The following is a 22,264-nucleotide window of genomic DNA, read 5'->3' on the forward strand; positions in this document are numbered from 1 at the left end:
TCATATGATTTTGCTAAAACTAATGTTATTTGAGAGAGGAATGAAAAAAAGTTTAGGGCATATTTACAGTTTTTAAGGGCATAAATGCATATTTTATATAGAACATTTTTCATAAGATTTTAGAACATAAAAATCCTAGCCCTTTAATGATTATAATCAAAGTTCCCGTACTCTGAGTAGTTTTTCTCAAAAACTGCTTATACAAATACAAAACCACAACAGGCAAAATGCCCAACGAGGTGGCTGAGAAAAAGATGCCCATAAAAATATTTTAATGCCATATATTTCCAAAAAAAATATAGCAACCCAATTAAAAATGCAATTAACAAAAATTATAATCAATATATACACATGATAAAATACTATACAATGCCCATAAAGAATACTTATGGTTGTGACTTTATTATCTGAATACAGCCAATTTTTTAGGATATCTTAATGAGACCATCGGAGATTTATGCAATAAAAATAACGGTTCCGTCTTTTGACCACCAGGTGAAAAAGTGGCGCTTTTTTTACTTAATATATTCATTTTTTTCCCATGGTCCATACAGAGCAGTGTTTGCCAACTTTTTTTTAGCTCATGGTCCCTTTTGACTGTATTTTTCTCCTCATGGCCCCACCCCACACTACCCTTATTTAAGAGACCGTTCGCATTTATTAAATTTAGTCTAAACTAAACTTACAATTGGATGGGAAATGAAGGCGCCATCTATCAGTATTCGCCCCAGGCTTGATAATTAAAGAACTTGTTTCTGACGTTCTATGAACGGAGTCGAACCCGCGGACCTTGACGGTAACCTTCAGAGTGGAGGACGAACATCTTACTAATGCACCAATCGGGCGCTTGAAAATTTCGTATGGGTTTTAGACGGGAACGAACACACAGTCTTCGGCACGTGTGTTCCGTGCTCTAACCATTGATCCAACTGTGGATAAACTTCCAGCGCACCTCCTATACGTTAGAGGTTCTTCTGAATAATAACGTGGAGGTGTGTCTGGTTGTTCTGTGGACAAACTTCATATCTGCTGCTATCGGGATTCGAACCCGGGTCCCTCGAATGCCGGTCGAGTGATCTAGCAACTAAGCTATAGTAACGGATAAAACACAAGGCTCAGGATTCGTGTCCGTCGTCTTAACCATTTTGCCACTGGACCCGCCGCCACGATCGCTCTGGATGCCTGGGCCAGGCACAGAAGATCCAGAAAGGAAGGATGATCATCCCTCCCAAGTTATATCCAAAAAATAGACCAGTGTAAATACGTGGCAGTCCAACAAACCTCCGACACATAACCCTACGTCAGTGCTTATCCTGGGCCAGACTTCTGTGAGCTGCCTTTTTTTTTGGGGGGGGGGGGGATCTATGCATGGCTTTCTCACCATCATGGGTTCTCGGACGGAGTGTTGTTCTGGGCCCCCGTAGTTAGCTGGAAGTAAAAAAACTTGCATATGTTTACATACTTACAATCTTGAAACCAGATCTTCTCATGTAGGCTCCCAATTTACAAGACGCCTGGCCATGCCCAAATAGGCTTCCATACGTTAAGATAGGCCCTTGTTCTATGGACAGCTCTGCTGAATTCTGTAAGTAGTCCCATTTTTACGCCATATTTCACTTGAAAGCTTTATCTTTTCACAGCTCTCTGTGCCCCCCCCCCCCTAACATTTCCTAAAAATCTGGCTGTATTCGGATAAGCAGTTTTTGTGAAAAATTCGTCAATTATTGTCTGGAATTATTTTTTCCCCATTTATTCTGAACTAGCTATAATACCCGGCGTTGCCCGGGTACAAAAATGGGAAAGAAAACATGCTACGAACTTGTATAACGACAAAAATGAAAGAAAAACATTTTGCAACTTGCATAATTACAAAAATAAATAAAGGAACATGTTTCGAACTTGCACAATTGCCAAAATGGTAGAGGAATGCGGATTTGTATAATTACAAAAATGCGGGAGATAAATCTGGATGATAGATATAGATTAAACCCTGTAATCTCTAAATAATAAGGATTTTGGCCAAATGCCTAGCTATAATACCCGGCGCTGCCCGGGTTTTCTTTAATGAGGCTTTTTGGATCACGTGATATCTTCCTCTTTCTTTGAGGGACATGCAAACCGTGTTCACCAATATGGCGACTTCCTGCGCGACTCATGAAATAAATCTAGATTAAAGAAACACAGAAATGAATAGTTTTTTTTTTCCTTTTTTTAAGGAGGCACTAGGTATTTTGAATCCCCCCCCCCCGAACTTCAAGTTATCCATATCTGCCTGTTTTCCAGCTTCCAAAAATGCTTAGTTAAAGCTGTGGAATTTTTTCGATGTACTTTTCACGGGCCCATAATTAATTTTAAAATATCCTAACCCACATGTGAATTTATGCAGTTGAATATCAAAAGACAATACGGAGATATTAATTTTCATGGTTGAGAAGATGTAAATATAAAACTTGAAATCAATGTCATTGCATGGACGTCCAACTCAAAAGTAGATGCGGCTAATTACTTCATATTTAATTTTCTAAGCTTCGTATATCTCAAAGCGAACTCAATACATATTTCAAAAATCAAGAATTCAATACAATTTTTAAAATTGTTGATGTGGCGGAAAATCCCACCAAATTTCCGCATTTCTACAGTAAAATCGGCAATTTTAACACTGATTCCCATGAGGATCACCCTTTTCCTGAACCTCAAAGCGATGTTGATGATGACTATGGCGTCTATTCAAAAAGCTTCCTTACTGATAGTATTGAAAAAGTGGCAAACCATTACAAAGGCATAAACTATTATACATATAGTAACAGGATTAGAAAAGTGACAAACCATTGTAAAGGCATATACACGTCAGAAACGCATTGCTAGGGAACCACGGTAACCAAAGTAAACGTTCGGAAAGTGATTGTTGAGGCCCAGAAACCATTGGTGACCGAAAGTTTTTTGCCCATTTGGGGCACTTGCCCTGCTCTGACGAAATTTTAAAGTAGCCTATCGTTTAAGTCGGGTCCCATTTGGTATACATGCAAAATTTGGTGACGATCGATCTAAAATTGTAGATTTGTATAGAGAACATACACGCACACACACACACACAGAAAATCAATGTTATATATATAGAAGATAGATGGACTAGCTATGATAACTTACCCGGCGTTGCCCGGGTTTTCTTCAATGAGGCTTTTTGGATCACGTGATATCTCCCTCTTTCTTTGAGGGGCATACAAACTGTGCCCAAGTTAACCAATATGGCAACTTCCCGCGCGACTTCATGAAATAAACAAATCTAGATTTAAAGAAACGTAGACGTGAACATTTTTTTCCTTTTTTAAAGGGCGCGAGGTAGTTAGTTCGATTTCCCCCCTCCCCCCTCCCTTTTTGAACTTCAAGTTATCCGTCTGCCTATTTAAGCTTCCAAAAATCCTTAGTTAAAGCTGTGGAATTTTTTCGATGCACTTTTCACGGGCTCATAACTAATTTTAAAATATCCTGACCCACATGAATTTATGCAAATAAATATTAAAAGAGACAATATGGAGACATTAATTTTCATACTTGAGAAGATATAAATGAAATCAATGATATTGCTCGAATATCCAACTCAAAAGTATAGGTTTGGCTAATTACTTCATACAAGATATACAGTTGACTGGATGTTGTGAAGATATTTATTATTTTAGATGTTAATTTTTTAAGGAAGGAAAAAAACTCATCTCTGCCTCTACCGGGAGTCGAACCCGGGTCCCTCGATTGCCGAACGAGTGCTCTGACCACTAAGCTACAGAGGAGATAGAGATTTTCCTTCGCTAGAGCGTATATACAAGTGGAGAGCGACATTCATATGTCATAATTACTTCATATTCAATCTCCTGGGCTTCGTATATCTCTAAGCGAACTGAATATTTCAAAAATCGAGAATTCAATACAATTTTTAAAATTATTGATGGGGTGGAAAATCCCACTAATTTCTGCATTTCTACAGTGAAATTGACAATTTTGGCACTGATTTCTATGAGGATCACCCTTTTCCTGACTCTCAAAGTGATGCTGATGATGATTATGACGTCTATTCAAAAAGCCTCATTACTGAGAGTATATTGAAAATGTGGCAAACCGTTATAAAGGCATAAACTATTATACATATACTAACAGGATTAAAGAAGTGACAAACCGTTGTAAAGGCATATACACGTCTGAAACGCATTGCTAGGGAACCACGGTAACCAAAGTAAACGTTCGGAAAGTGATTGTTGAGGCCCAAAAACCATTGTTGCCGGACAGTTTTTTGCCCATTTGGGGCATTTGCCCTGGGCTGACGAAATTTTAAAGTAGCCTATCGTTCAAGTCGGGTCCCATTTGGTATATATGCAAAATTTGGCGACGATCGATCCAAAATTGTAGATTTGTATAGAGAACATACACACACACAGACACACAGAAAATCAATTTTATATATATAGATTTTCATGGGCGCTGGGGAATTATTGGGGCTCCGTCAATTGTTATTTTCCTTATTTTCGATTCATTGATTCTGAACTTTCATTAGTTCTCAGACAGTTTCTTTCACCAGGTCCTGATTTTAATTGGTTTTTTGAGAATTACTTCTGTCATCAATTTAAGTTTTAGGCAGAATTTGAGATTTGTGTACGCCGATTTCCCTCGCGCCCGCAGATTATATAAAATCTGGGCTAAGGAGAACCCGAAATTATTAGAACGCCTCTGGCCCCGCAATTTTTTTTTAGACCAGAATTGAACTTTGAGCCGATTCCCAGCCCGCGAGGGCCGGCATAAAAACTGGCCAAGAAGGCCTGTGAAGAAGAAAATGTGTACATGTTTGTAGATAGATATGTGTTTGCATGAATGTGTAGTGTATGTAAAAAGAACTGGTCTAATTGGTTAAAAGTCATGATCTGGCTATAAGCAGGCAAATGTCATCACAGTTCTCATTTTCTTAGAGTACGATTCACACGGTAACTTAAATATGTATTAACAACTATTTACATAATTTTTTTTTGTAAAATATTTAGAAATTATGACAAACATATTGCCGGTTTGAAGTGTCTAAGCTGTCTTCAACACGTACATTTGATTATGTACTGTATTTTATTTTGTTCTCTGTAGACGCAATAGAGGGCACTAACATTTTCCATAAAATTAAAAATCTCAAAAAAATTTGCACGAACACATGCCATAGTTTCATGAAATATCTAAAAATTTGAAAAATGATCGCAAAACGAAATGTTTTCTGTTTGTTCAACTAATTGAAAGTTTTGGATGTAATAAAAAAAATTATCCCCTTCACGGTGTAATCCTTTCAATGTGCCGTACGTACGGGGAATCCCACATTCATAGCCCTATCCTTATGTTTTACTTATTTTGGCACCTTTGTGTAGAAGACAGTGGGGGGGGGGGGGGGAGTTGTTGATCGGGGTGATCACCCTCAATAGATCCGCTCCTGGCTTTTACAAGCGAAGAAATGCGATAATTCATAAAATTTGCGGAACTTCTATATAATAATATTGCAACAACAAATAAAACGACGAATTCAAGATAACTTTCGACTAAAAAACGGGGCATTTTTCAAAAAAGTCGGGATGGAGGAAAAACAACTAGAAAAACGGGAGTCACGGAAAATACGGAGCAAAATGCGGGATAGGTGGTCATCGCATGAGGATACCGATTTTTATAAGTGATTTGTAACATCACCTCACCCTATAGCGAGCTCTATATCCGCCCCTGGTACAAGCAGTGTAACAATATTTTCGCAATACATTGTAAGTTAGCAGCTCCATACTACAATGTCTCGGTTTTTATTGATGGATTCGGTGTTTTGTCCCGGTTTTTATCTAGGAATTCCTGGATTCGTCCCGGTTTCTCAGGTACCTCATCTGGCCACCCGACACCGGGCCCCGCGTCTGATAAGGGCGGCCCTGACCTACTCGTCGGCGATACAATAACACCGTCCAAGTCACGAGATTCATCTTTCCTCGAATCAATAGACGACACGAAACGCTGTTCCGCATTTCTGGAGACCGTTAAGGTAAAAAAAAAGGGGGGTGGAGGGGGTTACAAAATAGTATAAGACGTCAAACGAAAGCCACGAGAGCATCTCTCAAAACATTATTCCTCGTTAAGGATGAGCTCGAAACTTTCGCGCTGAAACTCAGTTTTCCACGAACCTTGAAAACTTTGAAGTCACGTCATAAAAGTTGATATAAACTACGTTGTGTGTGTATGTGAGAGCGAGAGAGAAGGAAGAAGCCATTTTTACGACGGGGGAAATTTCTCACAACCCCTTTTCTAGAACAAACACGCGAACGAAAGAAGCTTCGGTAAAATGAGCGAAATATAAAATCATAAGAAATTTGGATCGTGGCCAAAAAAAATTCTATATCTCGGCTACAATATCGCTTTCTCTTGTCGGATGAAACCAAAATTTTAATTGAAACGGAATTCATTTTTAACTATTTTAAGTGGCAATGGTATAATGAACATTCGAAAATTAACACTTTTCTCTCTCGTGAGAGTTACTTAGAGCAAGAGTTTCTAACCGGTGTTCCGAGGAATCCTGGGGCCTCCTTGACAGCTTTTTTTGGGGGGTTCTGCGTGATCCATCCAATGCCATGATTCATAAACGCCACGGAACCGTTAAAAATCCTAAAGTCATATGTCAGAGTTCTTGTACGGGTGATGTTTTTCTGGTGATGATTATATCAGAGCTCTCGATTTATGAATATGCCTCCCTATAGGCTGACGGGGCTTAACCATGAGTTCAGCCGGGCCCCGGGCACGACGCAGAGATCCATGGCCTTACATCTCCCAGTAGGGTTCCTAGCCCGCTGTGGTGGTCGATTGGTCATAGTGATGGACTCACATAACGAGGTTCCGGGTTCCCAACTTCGGGGCACGAATGCGAGCCGATCTTTCCATTGAAAAGTCTCGCCGCAGACAGCAGACTACCTACAACGATACAATCCATCTCACTCATCAAACTTCAGTCATAGTACGAAAAATTTATGGGAGATGCCAGCACTTAACATAAGTATAAGATAGGAACAAACTCCACGTTAGGTACGTTCACAACACGGACACGCACATTTCAACATGTACCAATCCATTAGAAGTTTCACAGAAGAATATGGACGAGGTACATGTGTGGTTTAGTACAGTAGTAGTAGGGTTCCTAGGCTGATAGATCAGACTCTTCACGGGCCCGTCTATAATGAATTTGTAGTGTGAGAAACAAAAATAGAAATACACATCTGATGGCAATCATCTCGGGCCCCCGGGCAGGAGCCCTACCAGACCCATCTCTTGTGAGGGCCATGCAGAGACCTCAGTTGAATAGGAGCTTCCACGATAATATTCGGCAGAATAATTTATAACAATAAATATGTAAATTAAGAGGTGGTGAATAAGCCCGCTATCTTTTTGTCCTGGGGCTTTAATGTTGTTGAGACGGCAGTAAGGACACTTCTCTTTTTTTATTATAAACATTCAAAAATTTGTTTGAGTTTTGTAGAACAACCCCAGTATCATTAAGGGTTCCGCGGAACAGCTATATAACTATCAATGGTTCCGTGAGAAACTTTGCGTTCCAAACCCCTGACGAAATACCGACTAATATGTTTTTATGTTTGCCGCTAGATATTGAAGTATCAAAAACATAGTAACACAGGTATTTTGTTGCATACAAATTGCACCGATATGCGGGAAAAAAAACAACAACCACATTTTCATTCCTCATATCGATTTCAAACCAACAAACATTTTATTTTGAGAATTATAACAGATAGTTTTGATTTTATTCAATAGGTGACAGCAGAAGTCCTAGCTCAAAGCGTTTTAGCGTATTTATACAAAAGCTTTCAACAGCTGATGCTAAGATATATTTAGGAAAGAGAGAAAAAAATTCAACATTTTCCCTGCGGGGAATCGAACCCACGTTCTTTCGCTTTCCGGGTGAACGCACTAGACTACACAGGCAACGAATACCTCAATCTTTCCCTGGAGCTCGTGTGCACTGAACGGAGCCACACATGGACACCTAACTCGGGCCAAAGCTCACAATTGCTGATAATGCCACCAGATGGCGATTATCCAAAGATGATGTCTTGACATCATTTTCGGATAGCGTATTTATAATAGCAAAGTGTGTGTAAAAATATGAATACAATAAATCAGAAAGTTGGAAAATTTTCCTCCAATTTTTTTCACCGATTCGCAAAATATTTCCGCTCATTTGTACCGGTTTACGAAAATGTTCACCAAATTTCAGTGCTATACAGGGAAGGGGAAAGGAGTTTGAAGAACACTGAAGTAAAATGTACAAGGCCCAGGCTTTTAGTGCCTGGCTTATAACCCCTAAGGGATAGAGCCTGGGTCATGTCTGTTCTTAAAGGCTTTTAGTGCCAACAGGTAATTTTATCCATTGCTTTATGTAATTCCATACTATAATGTCTCCTGAAAAAGAAATTTTAGTACGTCTCGGTCTTTATCAGTGAATTTGCGTTATGTCTCGGTATTTTTTTTATCGGGATTCGTTCCGGTTTATCAGTCGGCATGACCTAGCCACTCTATCCTAGGCTCGTGCCTGCCGTCCGGTCCCGTACCGTAAATCGAGTACGATTCTATAAGCGAGGCGAATTGTGTAACTTGGTGACTACTATTACTTAACCGCACATGCAGCTCGTACACATTCCTCTAGGGAATTTCTAACGAATTGGTACATGCCGGAATGTGCGTGTATGCGTGTTGCGCATCTTTAGCAGAAGCGTCAGTGGACGACGGTCATAAAAGGAGCTGAAGATATCCAACACACAGTAGTGCAAGGAACATCTGCTTCAAAGAAGCCTGGACCAAGACATAACAGCCCGAAAGGTATGAAACTTATTACGAAGAATTTTTGTTCATTCAATAAGTAATGGTTCAAAATAGTCCAGACTGCATCGACACTTCTCATTACCATATCATTTTGCTAAAACTAATGTAATCTGAGATGGGAATGAAAAATATTTTTAGGACATACTGTATTTTTTTCGCTTTAAAGGATATACGTGCAGTTTCTCAAGAGCATAAATGCATTTTTAGAAGTTTTTAGGGCATAAAAATCCTAGCCCTATTCATTATAAAATACTTCCGTTCCTCAAAATTATTAATACTAAAAATACACGTGAATATTCTTTGATATAATATATTGGGAGAAGAGAGACAATTTCCTGAAGTAAAAATCCAATTCCAAAGAGGAAACGGTAGAGAATATGTCGGCATTTATACACACACACACTAGCATAATTTCAAATTCCCGAAAAAAAAGGGGGGAAAAATTCCTTTTCTAACGGCTCTTGTGGGAACCTGAGAATCTTCTCCCCCTTTGAAGTAAGAAAAAACCGTAACCTAATGAAATTTCCTATGTCTTGAAGGAGTAAAAAGGCTCTTCTCTTCTCCAACAACGTCTTGGACTTCACGTTACTTCTTAATACATATACACTTTCCCTCCATCTTCCCCTTCTTTTAAGGGAACTTAATTATTTGTGTTGGCAGCAATTCAAGATCAGTTCCAGGTTTTATTTTCCTTCCCCTCCTGGAGAAAAAAAACGGGAAAAATACTTTCACTGAGGAATTTATTGAGTTGTTTTCTAACAACGCAGAGTGTGTGTAGGGCCGCAGATGTTATTACGCTGAGGGAAAAAGCGGTCTTTTTAACCGCGCCGTATAATTGAATCAACGCCAATGAGAGTCTTTTTTTTTAAAGGTGTTATGTATATATAATATTGAATTAATTTTTACCTTTATGTGCGGTTAAGGGTACATATACCATTGATTTATTTCCTAAAAAAAGGGAGAACAAACGTTTTAATGCCCATTAAAATACTCAAGTTTTCGTCTTCGTTATAGATAAAGGAATCTGTTATTAATGAGGATTTCTCTTTTCTCTTAATGAGTTTTTCCCCTTTAAAGAATTTCGAAATGAGATTTGGGAAAGAATTTAAATTAAAAAAAAAATTATTTTTTGGGATCTTAATTTACTGGATGTAATAATGTCTTATAAATGTTTCTTCGTTGTTTTCCGGTGCGTTTGAGTTTATATAGGTGTTTTTTTTTTCTTTCAGAGAATTAATAATGTTACCAGATTTGAAAACTGGAAAATGAGGACGACTACACGCACAACCTAGTAACGTCACTTTCACAATTTTCACAGCAGATGGCGTCACTATTCTGAGCAATAAAAAACCGGCCACAAAACAATAATTTTTCCCCAACTAAAAAAGAACCACTAAAAACAAGACAAATCATTGGAAATTTCCGCGACCGTTGGTCCGTGGAAAAAAAAAGCCCACAAAAACACTGAAATCAATGAAGTGATATGATACAGATAAGTGAAAAAAAATCCGGTAAACTGAAAGGAGGACAAAAGGACGAATTTTCCGAAACGTAGGAGGACGCTTGAAATGGCATCCAAAAGGAGGACGTATGGTAACCCTAGTATTTATGAAACAATGGTTTTCATTTGATGAACATCTAGTGTCGCCATCTATCTCATGCGTTTGGTTTTGTTTACTCGGGATGGGACGTTGCTTAGCGTTTTTAGATATTTTCGGTAATAATAGGCAGAAAAATTTACCCGTTTTTTAATGCCATTGGTTGATTGGAACACACAGTTTGGCGAATATCATGGGCGGAGATGCGCCCCCCCCCCCAGCGTCAAAGGTGAAGTTGACTGATCTAATGTGTATATATGCATTCACATCATCATCATCGTGCCCCCCAGAAATAATGACCGTGTGCCCCCCCCCCCCCAGACTTCCAAGTCTATCTCCACCTAGGACGAATATATCCTCGTTATTTGATGAATTCAATCTTTTATTTAATAACTAAATCAAACACTTCGTCTTTGTTTGGCGTGATAGTTATCGGGTGGGGAATATCGGCACTGCGGATACAAGGATCCATCGAGACATCGCTAGGGGATTTGCGATAAATTCCAGTGAATATCAGAATTATCGAGAGCGAGATGATTTCTCTCAGCCCAATACATCAAAGAAAGATACTTTTTCTGGATATAGTTCTATTTATTCCAGTATGCATGGCCCCCCACATCCTGGAGCAGGGCCCCCAGGCCAGGATCTTATGCGGGCCCCCGACCAGATTTTCACGGGCACCCTTTTATGATGAATTTACAGCGTGGAAAAACAAAAAAAAAAGGTGAAAATCGTTCCGGGCCCCCATGGTCTAGGTCTTTGAGACCTGCTTATATCTCTTCGTTGAGATAGAGCGACGGTCCATGTTATGGTTAGGAGGAGGATATTATTATTGTGTGGATATGCTAGAAAAGTATAATTGAATTAATTTTGAATACATTGAACTAATTTTCACCTTTATGCGGTTAAGTGTATTATACACCATTGATTTAATTCCTAAAAAAAATTCGAACACGCGTCCTTAATATCCATTAAAATACTCAAGTTATCCTAGGTGTTGCCATCTATAAAAAAAGTGTTTGTGGAGTTATTGTTGTTCGGGGCGTTGCTGGTTGTTTTTCGTACTTCCGCAACAGAAAGCGAGCATGTTAATTCACGTAGGAAGAAAATTTACCCGTTTTTTTTTTGGTAACACTGGAAATCACAGTTTGATGAGATTGGCGAATAGATTCTATCTTATATTTACTAACCAAATCAAATATTTTGGTCCTGGTTTGGTGGGATAGTGATCGGCTTAGGAATCACTGAACCCTGTAGCAGCATTTTCAGGGCACCGTGCAATCTTGGGTATCGAGACATTGTTAGAGAATTTTCAAGAAATATACCAATGAGCAACAGAATTGCTACGTGGAGAATATGTTCTGGTAATGTTCTGCCAAAACCCTATCGGTGTTAGGTTCTAGAGCAGAGGTCTTCAACCTTTTTTCCAGTCGCGAGCACTGCCTGTCGTCATAGAAAGAAAGAGCACCCCCTTACGGCAAGTTTAGCATATGAATGAATGAAATCAGGATGATTTCAATCTTTGAATGCACTTTGTGCAAGGTGTTTAATTGGAACGGCTGATCAAGTGCACGCGAGCACGAAATTGGATACGCGTATCGAGCACACTCTGGGTACTCCAAGGAGCACCGTGGTGCTCGCGAGCAAAAAGGGTTGAGGATGCCTGTTCTGGAGCATGAACACCTTTCGAAGGTTCGGTTAGTGTGAGAAGCTTGAGAAACACTGGTGCTAGGGGGTTCCGTGAGAAGTAGATTTAAATAGCTGTGCAAAAAAGGTTTTGATGTGTAAAGTGTAGAATAGTGTTTGTTCTTCAACCTTTTACCGGCCGAATTGAAATTTTTGAAAGAATTTTCTTAATTTTTTTTTTTTTTTTAAATTTTTATTCTTATCTGGTCCTTTGGCTTAGCATAAAATTCTTGGATTTTACCAATTTTGATCAACCATAAAATTCTTGGGAAAAAAAATTGTTTTCCTCCATGTTTTCGCAACTTGCCCACGTCCATAGAAACAACATTAAAAATGAAAACAAAAAAAAATTAAATTTTATTCTTCCTTAGAAATGGATGACTTAAAAAAAATTTAGTTTATGACATAAGTAATAAAGTGAATGAAATTTTTGTTTTGGAAATTAACTGCGGAATCTCACAAATTCAGGAAAAAAAAGTGCTTTCATACTGATGTTTGGCCGTTAAAAAGTTAATAATTGCGGATTGGGAAATTCAGTGAACAATTTACAACACTGGTATAGAATATGGATATTATTTCTACGGGTTGTTAGAAAGGGGGGTTTGGATATCCTTCCTCTAGCTCTCTTAAACTAGAAGTTTTAAAACTGTGAAAAACGCCTGACCGGGGAACTTATAAAATCATTAGGCGAAGGCGTGTTTCTCCATTTTTGTAACTACTCGGCAATTTCTTTAAAGAAAAATAAGACATAAGGTGGTGCATGCAAGTTTAAAAAGTCAGAAAAGTCGCTAGTAGATTGTGGGAGCTCAGAGGAACGTCTAGAGCGAAAATGTTTGAGACATTCGACTCTAGACCATGAATATTTAATAGTAAATCCTGGATAAACTGTGCAAATTATTTTAGTTCTTCCATGGGAATCATTGTTAATATTTCAAAAGCACCCTAGACTTTGATGATTTTTGGATTATAGGTTCTTGACCTTTCAAATTCCACGGGACCCTTTGTGCCAATAAAGCGCAATCGAAGGATCCCCTTAGTCAAAAATATAAAGGCCACAAACTTCCTTTGCAGAATAATATTTAGTATATAAACAAAAAACAATAAGTCAATTGTTTTCTCATCCAAGCTCACATGAACCCCATCACCGAAACGTCTCTAAAATTTCCCAAGGGGTATCTGGACCCATGGTTGAGAACCACTGCATTCGAACTTAGAACATAAGGATTGCTGCAAGAGTCCCCGGAAAATGGCGATCATTTCAAATTCTATACAAAAGCAAAAAAAAAAAACCCGTTGAGAAACGTGTTTTGGTGTCGTATGTGTCGCCATCTATCTTTTGCGTTTGGAGTGAGTATTATTCTACTTAATGAGACGTTGTTGGGTGTGTCACGAGTTCCTGCTATGGAAAGTCGAAATTGGCATTTTCAACATGACAATTTCAGGGGTAGGGAATCATGGGTAGGTGGTGCCACATGTATTAGGTTCAGTAAAATTACCGGACTAAAGAAAATGTTCGTTAGAGTAAAAATAAGCATTAAAAAAAACTCAAACGGACGAATATTTCCTCCAAGAAGAGCTTCTGTTTGCGGAATCGATCCAATTCCTCTTAAATTCCAGCAAAATTATTTTCCGCCATTTTTTTTTTTCCAGTGTCTTCCTCTTGTATCCCAAGAACAAGAAGAAAAATCACAGTAATATATATATATTTTTTTTTCCTACTCCTCCTCCAGTTCCAGGCCTCACTGTGTACACATATATATATTAAAGTAGAAGAGAAGTAGCACTAAAAAAACTAGCTATAGCTTGTCTCTCCATCTTGTATATATATATATATACATGCCTCGGGCAGAATCTGGAGCAATGTCAAGTAAGAAAGAAATTCTTGAGAAAGTTTCTTTTCTTTCTCTTGAACGAGAAGGAAAAAAAAACCCCTTTTTACTATTACAACGATATCGAAAAGATGGGATCGATGCGATAGCGATGTCTGGATTCCGAAGTGATTGGAAGAAAGGACGATTGGATCCGGTTCGAGATGGGATCGATTTATCGGCAGGAACAAAGTGTAATTATCGATCCACGGCCAGAGATACTTGATCGATGGATAACCACGAAGAGTTTATTCCTCAGTTCAGCTCTTGTCGCTTATCTGAAAGAAGCAAAGGCTAGCCTGATAGTAACAGGCCTGTCTTGACGAGTTTGGGCGAGTGGGAGCCCCCCTCCTCCCCCCAGCAGTTCTGGGTTTCGCGGAGTCAGGTTTTACACATTCTGGTGGATGAGAAGTGAGATTCCATGCAACTTTTAAATATTATTGGAGCAGTTATAAAGATTGGCTCTCATTTGCAACTGAAGGGGGGGGGGACGATCACCTCCCCCCTTGCTTCAGATCCCACCTCCTCTTCCCTCGTTCGTAGAACTTGTGTCCACTTATGACATTGGCTTGTCATTGTATCTTTGGATTGGTAATCGCTGTCATGATGCACTTACTTGAACCGTTGAGAGTGAGAAATCATGCCATCACTATACCATATCTTGTTTTCCAGTGCAGATGTAGGTTGTATGGGAAAATCCTCCCCACCCCCAAATTATAAATTGAAAGCCTCATGTGAGACATAAGGTTACGTGCACAAAGGATGGGATTATTGGTCCCTACTTTCTTGGCGATGACGAAGATTACTACTTAACCGTACACATGCGCCTCGTTCTGAATTTCTAACGAATCGGTACATGCCGGAATGTATGTTTGATCATTTTTATCGCACCGCGGTCATTTTCTGCACACGAGGGCTAATTAGACCCGGACCTACAATTTATTGTGCCGATTCCGAACGGCAGGCTTGTTTTTTATACTCATCGAGAGGTTGGTGCGCTAACCCCTCGATGGGGGACTCCCTGCGGTAGCAACTTTTCCTGTGGTCATGTCGCCGATTGTGTTGTACCCCTGTGTCAGGAAAGTTTTCTGACGGAATGTATGTTATGAGTGTATGTGGGGCCCATATATATTTATTTTGTCAGAGGTATACGTGGTTGTTGAATGTCTGCCTGGTGTTTGCAGAGACACTTTTAGGAGATACAAATGGAAAACGCGGGCCTGTGTGGCCTCATCTGTCGCACATCCTTTGGGTGATTCTAGTCAATTTATGTATAATTAATCGAATACAAAATATTTATTTAAAACAAACAGCCATGGTTGTTTGCAGTGCATGCGTGATATAAAAAAAATAAAAATCACACCAACATGGGCCCCACAGAGCTCTGTCTGTTCCTACCCCGTCTTGTGCGGATCATGACATCAACTGATGACCTCTTCTGGCAGTCGTTGGTCAGCTATACATATACAATGCAGTCCAATGCCTGAACGAGACATAATGCGAAGCATGTGGAGAAACGTTATTTCTAATTTTTCCCAGCTTCTCTCATATATATAGCTGCGTTCATCTGAAACAAAATTAATCATATCTAACACCACCCGGTCAATGTAAAGGTAATGCATGGCAACACCAAGTTCCCTATCACTCAGATCGGTCATTCGCGTTTGAATGCAGGGCTGCAAGGGGCTTTAAAAACCAATTATTCTGTTCTCAATACTCAAAATATCCAAGTTTTGCCGATCATGGCCTCTGAAATTCAATTAGAAACTTAATACTATGTTAAAATAAGCATTTATGGCAGGAAAAGTTCAAAAAAGACATTTTGTTACAAAACAAAAGCTTGAAAACAGGCAAATATATATATATAAAAGGTATTTATGGCATTTTGCCTGAAAAGTTCCGGGCTCTAATTATATATAAACAATAGTAAACTGCGATTCTATTACAATTTGAACCGCATGGGCCCCCACAAGGAGGGGGCTGATAAGGCTCCAGCCCTGGGGCTCGGGATGATTTTTATCATTTTTTGTTTTTCACGCTATAAATTCGTCATAAAGGGGCCTTTGAAAGTCTGGTCGGGGGCCCGTAAAAGATCCCAGCCTACGGGCCCTGCTTCAGGATGTGGGGGCCATGTTGAACCGTTGTATCAAGAGGCAGAGCATCATAACGTAATGCCCAGCGAATTTATGCTGTTCTCAACATATTTTCCGTTGATAAATTTTTCCTCTCGAAAAAAATTGTACTTGATATGTTAAATAATAAAATTCAGTTAAATTTTGCTGTAATAAGCGCAAGAAATCACTATAAGCCCTGCTGTCACTAATGCAGGGCCGTAACTAGAGGGGTGCAACTGCCCCGGGCGGCAATTTTAGGTGGGAACAAAGAATGACTTCATAAAATTATCGAATTTTAAATTTGTGGGGGCGGCAAAAATCCTAGTTATGGCCCTGCCTATTGAATAAAATCGAAACTATCTGTTATAATTCCCAAAATAAAATGGTTGTTGGTTTTAAATCGATGTGCAGACTAGAAAAGAACAACATGAGGAATGAAACTATATTGTTTTTTATTCTGCATATACCGGTTATTGTATTTTATGACGTGTACAAAAAAAATTATTTAGCGTTAAACATTCTACATTGACCAGTATTTTGGCACATTGAACTTATACCGGCATGCAACATAAAAACAAATGTTTGTTTTTCATGCTGCACACCGGTTTGAAACCAATGATTAACTTTACTTGAAAATCATAACAGATAGTTTGGTTTTTACTTTATAGGTGGCAGTAGGGGCCACCTCCATATTTTTGTGATTGGTGTTTTTCCGATGTTTCCATAGGGGAGAAATGCGGTGGAAATAGTTTCTACAATTTTTGAATCAATCGCAGAATTTTCATCCCTTTCGGACACTTTATATACCATATAAAGGGACAATATAGTATGTAATTTCTTTTGGAAAAATATATTTTAGCATTTTTTAGCAAACTGTATTTTCTCTTCTTCCATAAACGTCAGAAATTCATCACGAATAATTTATTTTCAATGTTAGACTGGTCATATTTCCTCGTGCGGGAATATAGAAGCCAAAGGTGATTGTTGCTAAAAATGATGCCAAAGACCAACGATGAGCAAAACGGCCAATTTCGACTGAAATCACTGAAAAATTGCCAAATGGCAGGAAATGAAACGCGGAAATGGAATTCCACTCCAAAAAAAAACATTTGCATGGCTATGTGATAGAAATATCTATATTTACAGTCATAATTATTGTAATTTTATTAATAAGTTGAGATAATTAGTTTAATCCTTGACGTAAGTTACAGAAAAAGGCGGGAATGTCCAGTGAAACGCAAGCTATATGGTCACCACATTAGTTTATTTTCACGTGATTACATTAAGATCATTTTAGGAACCTCGTCGAGCCAGTGACCATGTTGGAAATTGGGATCCCAAATACAGATATCGCTTATTGTCGCCAAAAATGACGCCAAATGTGCACAAAGTTGCCAACTACATACAAAATCACAGAAAAATTCACCAATGGCTGAAATGAAGTTCTACTGGAAATCGCAATGGATTGAAAAAAAAAAAATTGAAATTGATGAAAAAAAAAATGTCGAACACATGACAAATTAGAGAGAGATGTAAAATTTATAAATTCTCGTGTCCTCTCAACATCACCGGCCACACGAAAAATTCGATACACAGGGGAGACTAAAAAAAAACCCACAGAAGAAAACCACTCTCAGAAATTGATGACGATAGCGGCGAGAAAAGAGTGGCTAGTGGTCAACGCCAAAACATCCCAAGCAGGTCGATTACGATTTTTTTTTATTACCACTCCATGCACATAAAAATATGTACATGTACATTTTTATTCATTTTATATTATTTTCGGACGACACACACAGCTCTGACTCTACCGATTTTTTTTTTCCTCCATCCCACTCTGCTCAAGATTCTTCAGTGTCTCAGCTGTTACCAGAGAGGACCGGGAAAAGACACACACACGCGCGCGCGCGCGCGCCACCAAAGGAAAGCGTCTTCTACTAACTACCCTGTGGCGGTGGTCGTGATGGTGGTGGGTACCGCTCTTTTCCCAATCCGGGACACACGAGAGAGAAACGATTTCCCATCCTACCCCTCTCCCCTTTCCTATATCTTTTCCTATGACTGTTACCCGTTTTACTTACCATCGCAGAAGCAGCAGCACGAGCCTTGCTTGTTGTGCACCGCCCTGCATCCCTTGGCCTAGTTTTGCTCCCTTCCCGACCAATCGATCCGTTTCCATCTCATTCCAGGATGTGTGTGTGTGTGTGTGTAGCACAAGCGGTAGCAGTTTTGTCCGGGATTTTCTAACTTCGTACGAATATATTTTGTTGCTTCTGAGCTTTATTGCCCTTCTTTTGCCGGTTTTTTTTAGGGAAGGGATATTCCAACGATGTTATAACTGAGGCTATTTTATGTCTCTTTAAATTTTTTTTTTTTTGGTTGATTGGATTTTAGAGTGAATGAATATCACGGATTTCTTGTTTATTTATTTATTTATTTTTTTTTGAATTAATGAGCGATTTTGCAGTGGCTATTTTGCTTTTTAAATTTCATTTTTAAAACGACTGGAATGGCTCGATATTCTGGAAATATCGATTTTAAGAATGTTTGAGGCATAACATGGCAATGTCTATTTTTGTTAAATGCTGAGACATTGTTAGGCACCACTTCAACGCAGAATTTGGCCAGGGACAAAGCGGTATTCACCGAGATATGTGAATTAAAAAATCTTAGAAAAAGTTGGAAACAACAGCTAAAATGAAGGAAAGGAGTGTTTATAAGGAACTTTATAAACAACGTTCATTTTCTAGTTAACCCCGGAAGAGAGGAGTTCTCCGGTTTAAAATGAATCCTTCAAGTAAATAAATAAAATATATATTTTTCAGGGAGTTATATCGATAACATCAATATCCCACTGGAACTATTGAATCGACATAAACAGTACGTGCTAAAATCATCTAGAATATATACATGGTCTTATAATGAAGAGGTGTTTCCAACGTTTTCTGTTCACACCGAATTCTTGATCGTTCCACGGAATCCGAAAAAACGTGGATACCCTTTCAATGCAAATGTTTTTAGAGCAACATCAAAGAAAAGGGTTTCAGCTTTTGATACTGTGAACCTTCGGGAAAGTTTTCACGGAACTAGTTTGAAACCTGTGCTCTGAAGAACCCTTAGGGTACGAACTTAGTGCACGCTGGTTTCCGATTCTGCGAGTGAGTGCTGTTACGGAATGGTTAAAAACCTGAATTTCAAGTTTTTTAACCAATTCGTAACAGCTCCGACTCGCAAAATGGGAAACCAGCTTGCGCTATGCTCGTGCCCTTACGCTAGAAACGTTTTCCTAGAACATTAGCAGAACTATCTCTACTAATGTTACAGATTACTATATCTCGTGGTAACCCGGTTTTGAAACGCTTACCTCAAGCGTAACGTCGATATAGGAAGCTGGAATGTGCCAAGAATGTCCGATTGTGCACATTTTTGCTTTGGTTTCAGGATATTCCTATCGTGGAGAGGAATATCCTCCAATGATGTTAGCCAGGGATGAAGATTCCATAAACGTAACCTAGAATTTCTCAGTAGCAAGAAACGCAGGTGAACTGCAAATACTCCAACGTTTTTGCGATCAATATCGATTTACAAGCAAAATAACGTGCCGAACTGATGCTTCCGAATTTGGAAGACAGATGGCCGCAATTCTTTAAACAGGCATTCTTCACGACAGGAAACAAACTTCCTGTTAGGTACACATCCAGGGCTGGACACATCCTGCCCGACATGCTCGGGGCAGGTAAAAATCTCGACCGGGCACGTATTTTTTTCGACCACATGCCTGACGCAGGCACAATAAAAAAAGGCAAGAAGGTCGTTTCACCTCATCCCAATTTTTGTTTTTTTTTAAATTGCAAATAAACCCTTCATTTATTTTGATGGCAATCGACTGTTTGGGGAAATACGTTGAAAGTTTCAATCGTTGGATTTTGAGGGCAATCGACCGAGCTTCGTAAATTTAACACTTTCGGTAAAAATAACAATGAACGAAAGACGTTTCTTAAAGGTTACTTCAAAAAGTTTGTCTGTGTCAGAACAGGGTAAATTATGTTACCTTTAAAATTGACAAATGAATAAGAAATCCTTTGGCTTTTACCGTACCGATAATTTTTGTATAGAAGAGAGATAGAATATTTAAATATATTTCACACACACACACACATAAATAAGCATTGCTTGAAATAGGGAAGTTCTGCATCAGAGCAGTTCTGCTGCCATCTATCAAATAAAAGCAAAACTTTACCTCTTATTATTCTTAAAATAAATGGTTGCTGGTTTTAAACCTATGTGTGACGTGAAATGAAATAACATATAGTATGGAACTATAAATTTTTTTCGCCAATGCAGCATATCGCTTAAGTTTTATGTGCCAAAATACCAGTAACTATATTTTTAAGTTTGCGGAAAATCATTTCTTGAAATTACCAAAAAAAAACGTAGTAACTGGTGTTTTTTAGCATAAAATATACACCGGTATGAAAAGTAAAAAGTAAAAAAAATTATAATTTCATACCACATATTATGTATTTTTATATGGTTTAAGACCAACAACCATTTTAAGAATTGCAACAGATATAGTTTTGTTTTTTCTCAATAGGTGACAGCAAGGATCCTAAGCTTAACGTGATTTCTCATATTCAAGTTATAATAGCAAAGTATAAATGTGAAACATAATAAGTCTGAAAAAGTATAAGAAGTTTTCATTTTAATAATTTTTTTCGCTGTTCGCAAATTATTTCTCGATTTATGTCGGTGCTTGAAAATATTCGCTTAATTTCAGCGGTCTACACTGAGAAAAATACTGAAAGAACACTGAACTAAATCGTAGAAGGCCCAGGCTTTTAATGCCAATAGGTAATTTCATACATTGCCTTACAATTCGACACTGCAATGTAATGCCCTCTGAAAACTTTTTCAAGATGTCCCGGTTTCTTAGGTTGCATGTTCTGGCCACCTCATGCTAGGCCCGTCTTCTTCCAATGCGGTCCAAACTGTTTTTTCTTCTTCTTCTTCCAATGTGGCCAAAGAAACTTTTTTTTTTCCTTCCAATGTAGCTCCAAAACTGATTTTCTTCTTCTTCCAATGAGGCCCAGAAAGCCCGATAGGTTGGACTCTCCAGCTTCAGACGAAACTCGAACTTGGCAGCTGAGGGACCGGAAGCCATTCCGCTAACGATTCCAGCCACAAGGTTCAAGGTCGCAAAACTGTCTCGGAATGTCTAAAGGCTCGTCTTTATCCAACTTAGAATAATTTTAGGAACAAGTTTAGCCACTTTCGGAATGAAATAACCTCTCAAAACGACGCAAAAATAATTTATTAATTAAATATTCACGTGCAAACAGTGTACGTCTTGAGTTTGAATTTCTCATATTTAAAGCTATTTTATGCATATTAATTTCATTGACGTCACAGCCGAAGTAACTTCAAAACCAAATCCAAATGTAGTTATTTTTTTCATATTTTCCAATACTGCTTCAAGAGTAGACTTCGTGAGTATGTTTGTAGCTACCAAATAATGAGACAGCGAGCTTCAAGTGCGAAATTTTCCGAACACTATCAGCCATTAGATTCCGAAAAAAATGACCCAAATCAGATTTTATCCTCCTCCTAATGCAGCCCAAAACTGCTTTTTTCCCCCTTCTTCCAAAAAAATGTAGCCCCCAAAACTGATTTTCTTCTTCCAATGCGGCCCAGAAAAGCCGGAAAGGTTGGACTCTCCATCTCCAGACTAAACTCTAACTTGGCAGCTGAGGGGACCGGAAGCCATTCCGCTAACGATTCTAGCCACAAGGTTCAAGGTCACAAAAATGTCTCGGAATGTCTAAAGGCTCTTTTTTTATCCAACTTAGAAGGATTTTAGGAACAGTTTTAGCCACTTCTGGAATAAAACAACCGCGAGATAACGTAAAAATAATTTATTTTATTAAATTTTCTCGTGTGAACAGTACATGTCTTAGGTTTGAATTTCTCATATCTATGGCTATTTTACACTTATTAATTCCATACTAACGCGTACAACGTCTAAAAATGAGAGAAAATGTCTCCATCACGTGTTCAGTTTGTCAAACGCTAATTGGTGGATTAAAGTCGATATCTCTATTCCGCCATGCATTGTGTCTCT

General features: G+C 38.6%; 1 protein-coding gene across 1 annotated transcript in view; it reads right to left on the reverse strand.

Annotated features, from left to right (window-relative positions):
- LOC149069099 (CKLF-like MARVEL transmembrane domain-containing protein 7) overlaps nucleotides 1-22,264 on the reverse strand; it is a 33,566-nt gene that overhangs the window by 10,760 nt on the left and 542 nt on the right. The window lies entirely within an intron of this gene.

This window comes from Pholcus phalangioides, unplaced genomic scaffold, assembly GCF_987345545.1.
Source record: "Pholcus phalangioides strain wild (caught in Gottingen) unplaced genomic scaffold, Ppha-v1.0 ptg000024l_1, whole genome shotgun sequence".
Classification (NCBI taxonomy): domain Eukaryota; kingdom Metazoa; phylum Arthropoda; class Arachnida; order Araneae; family Pholcidae; genus Pholcus; species Pholcus phalangioides.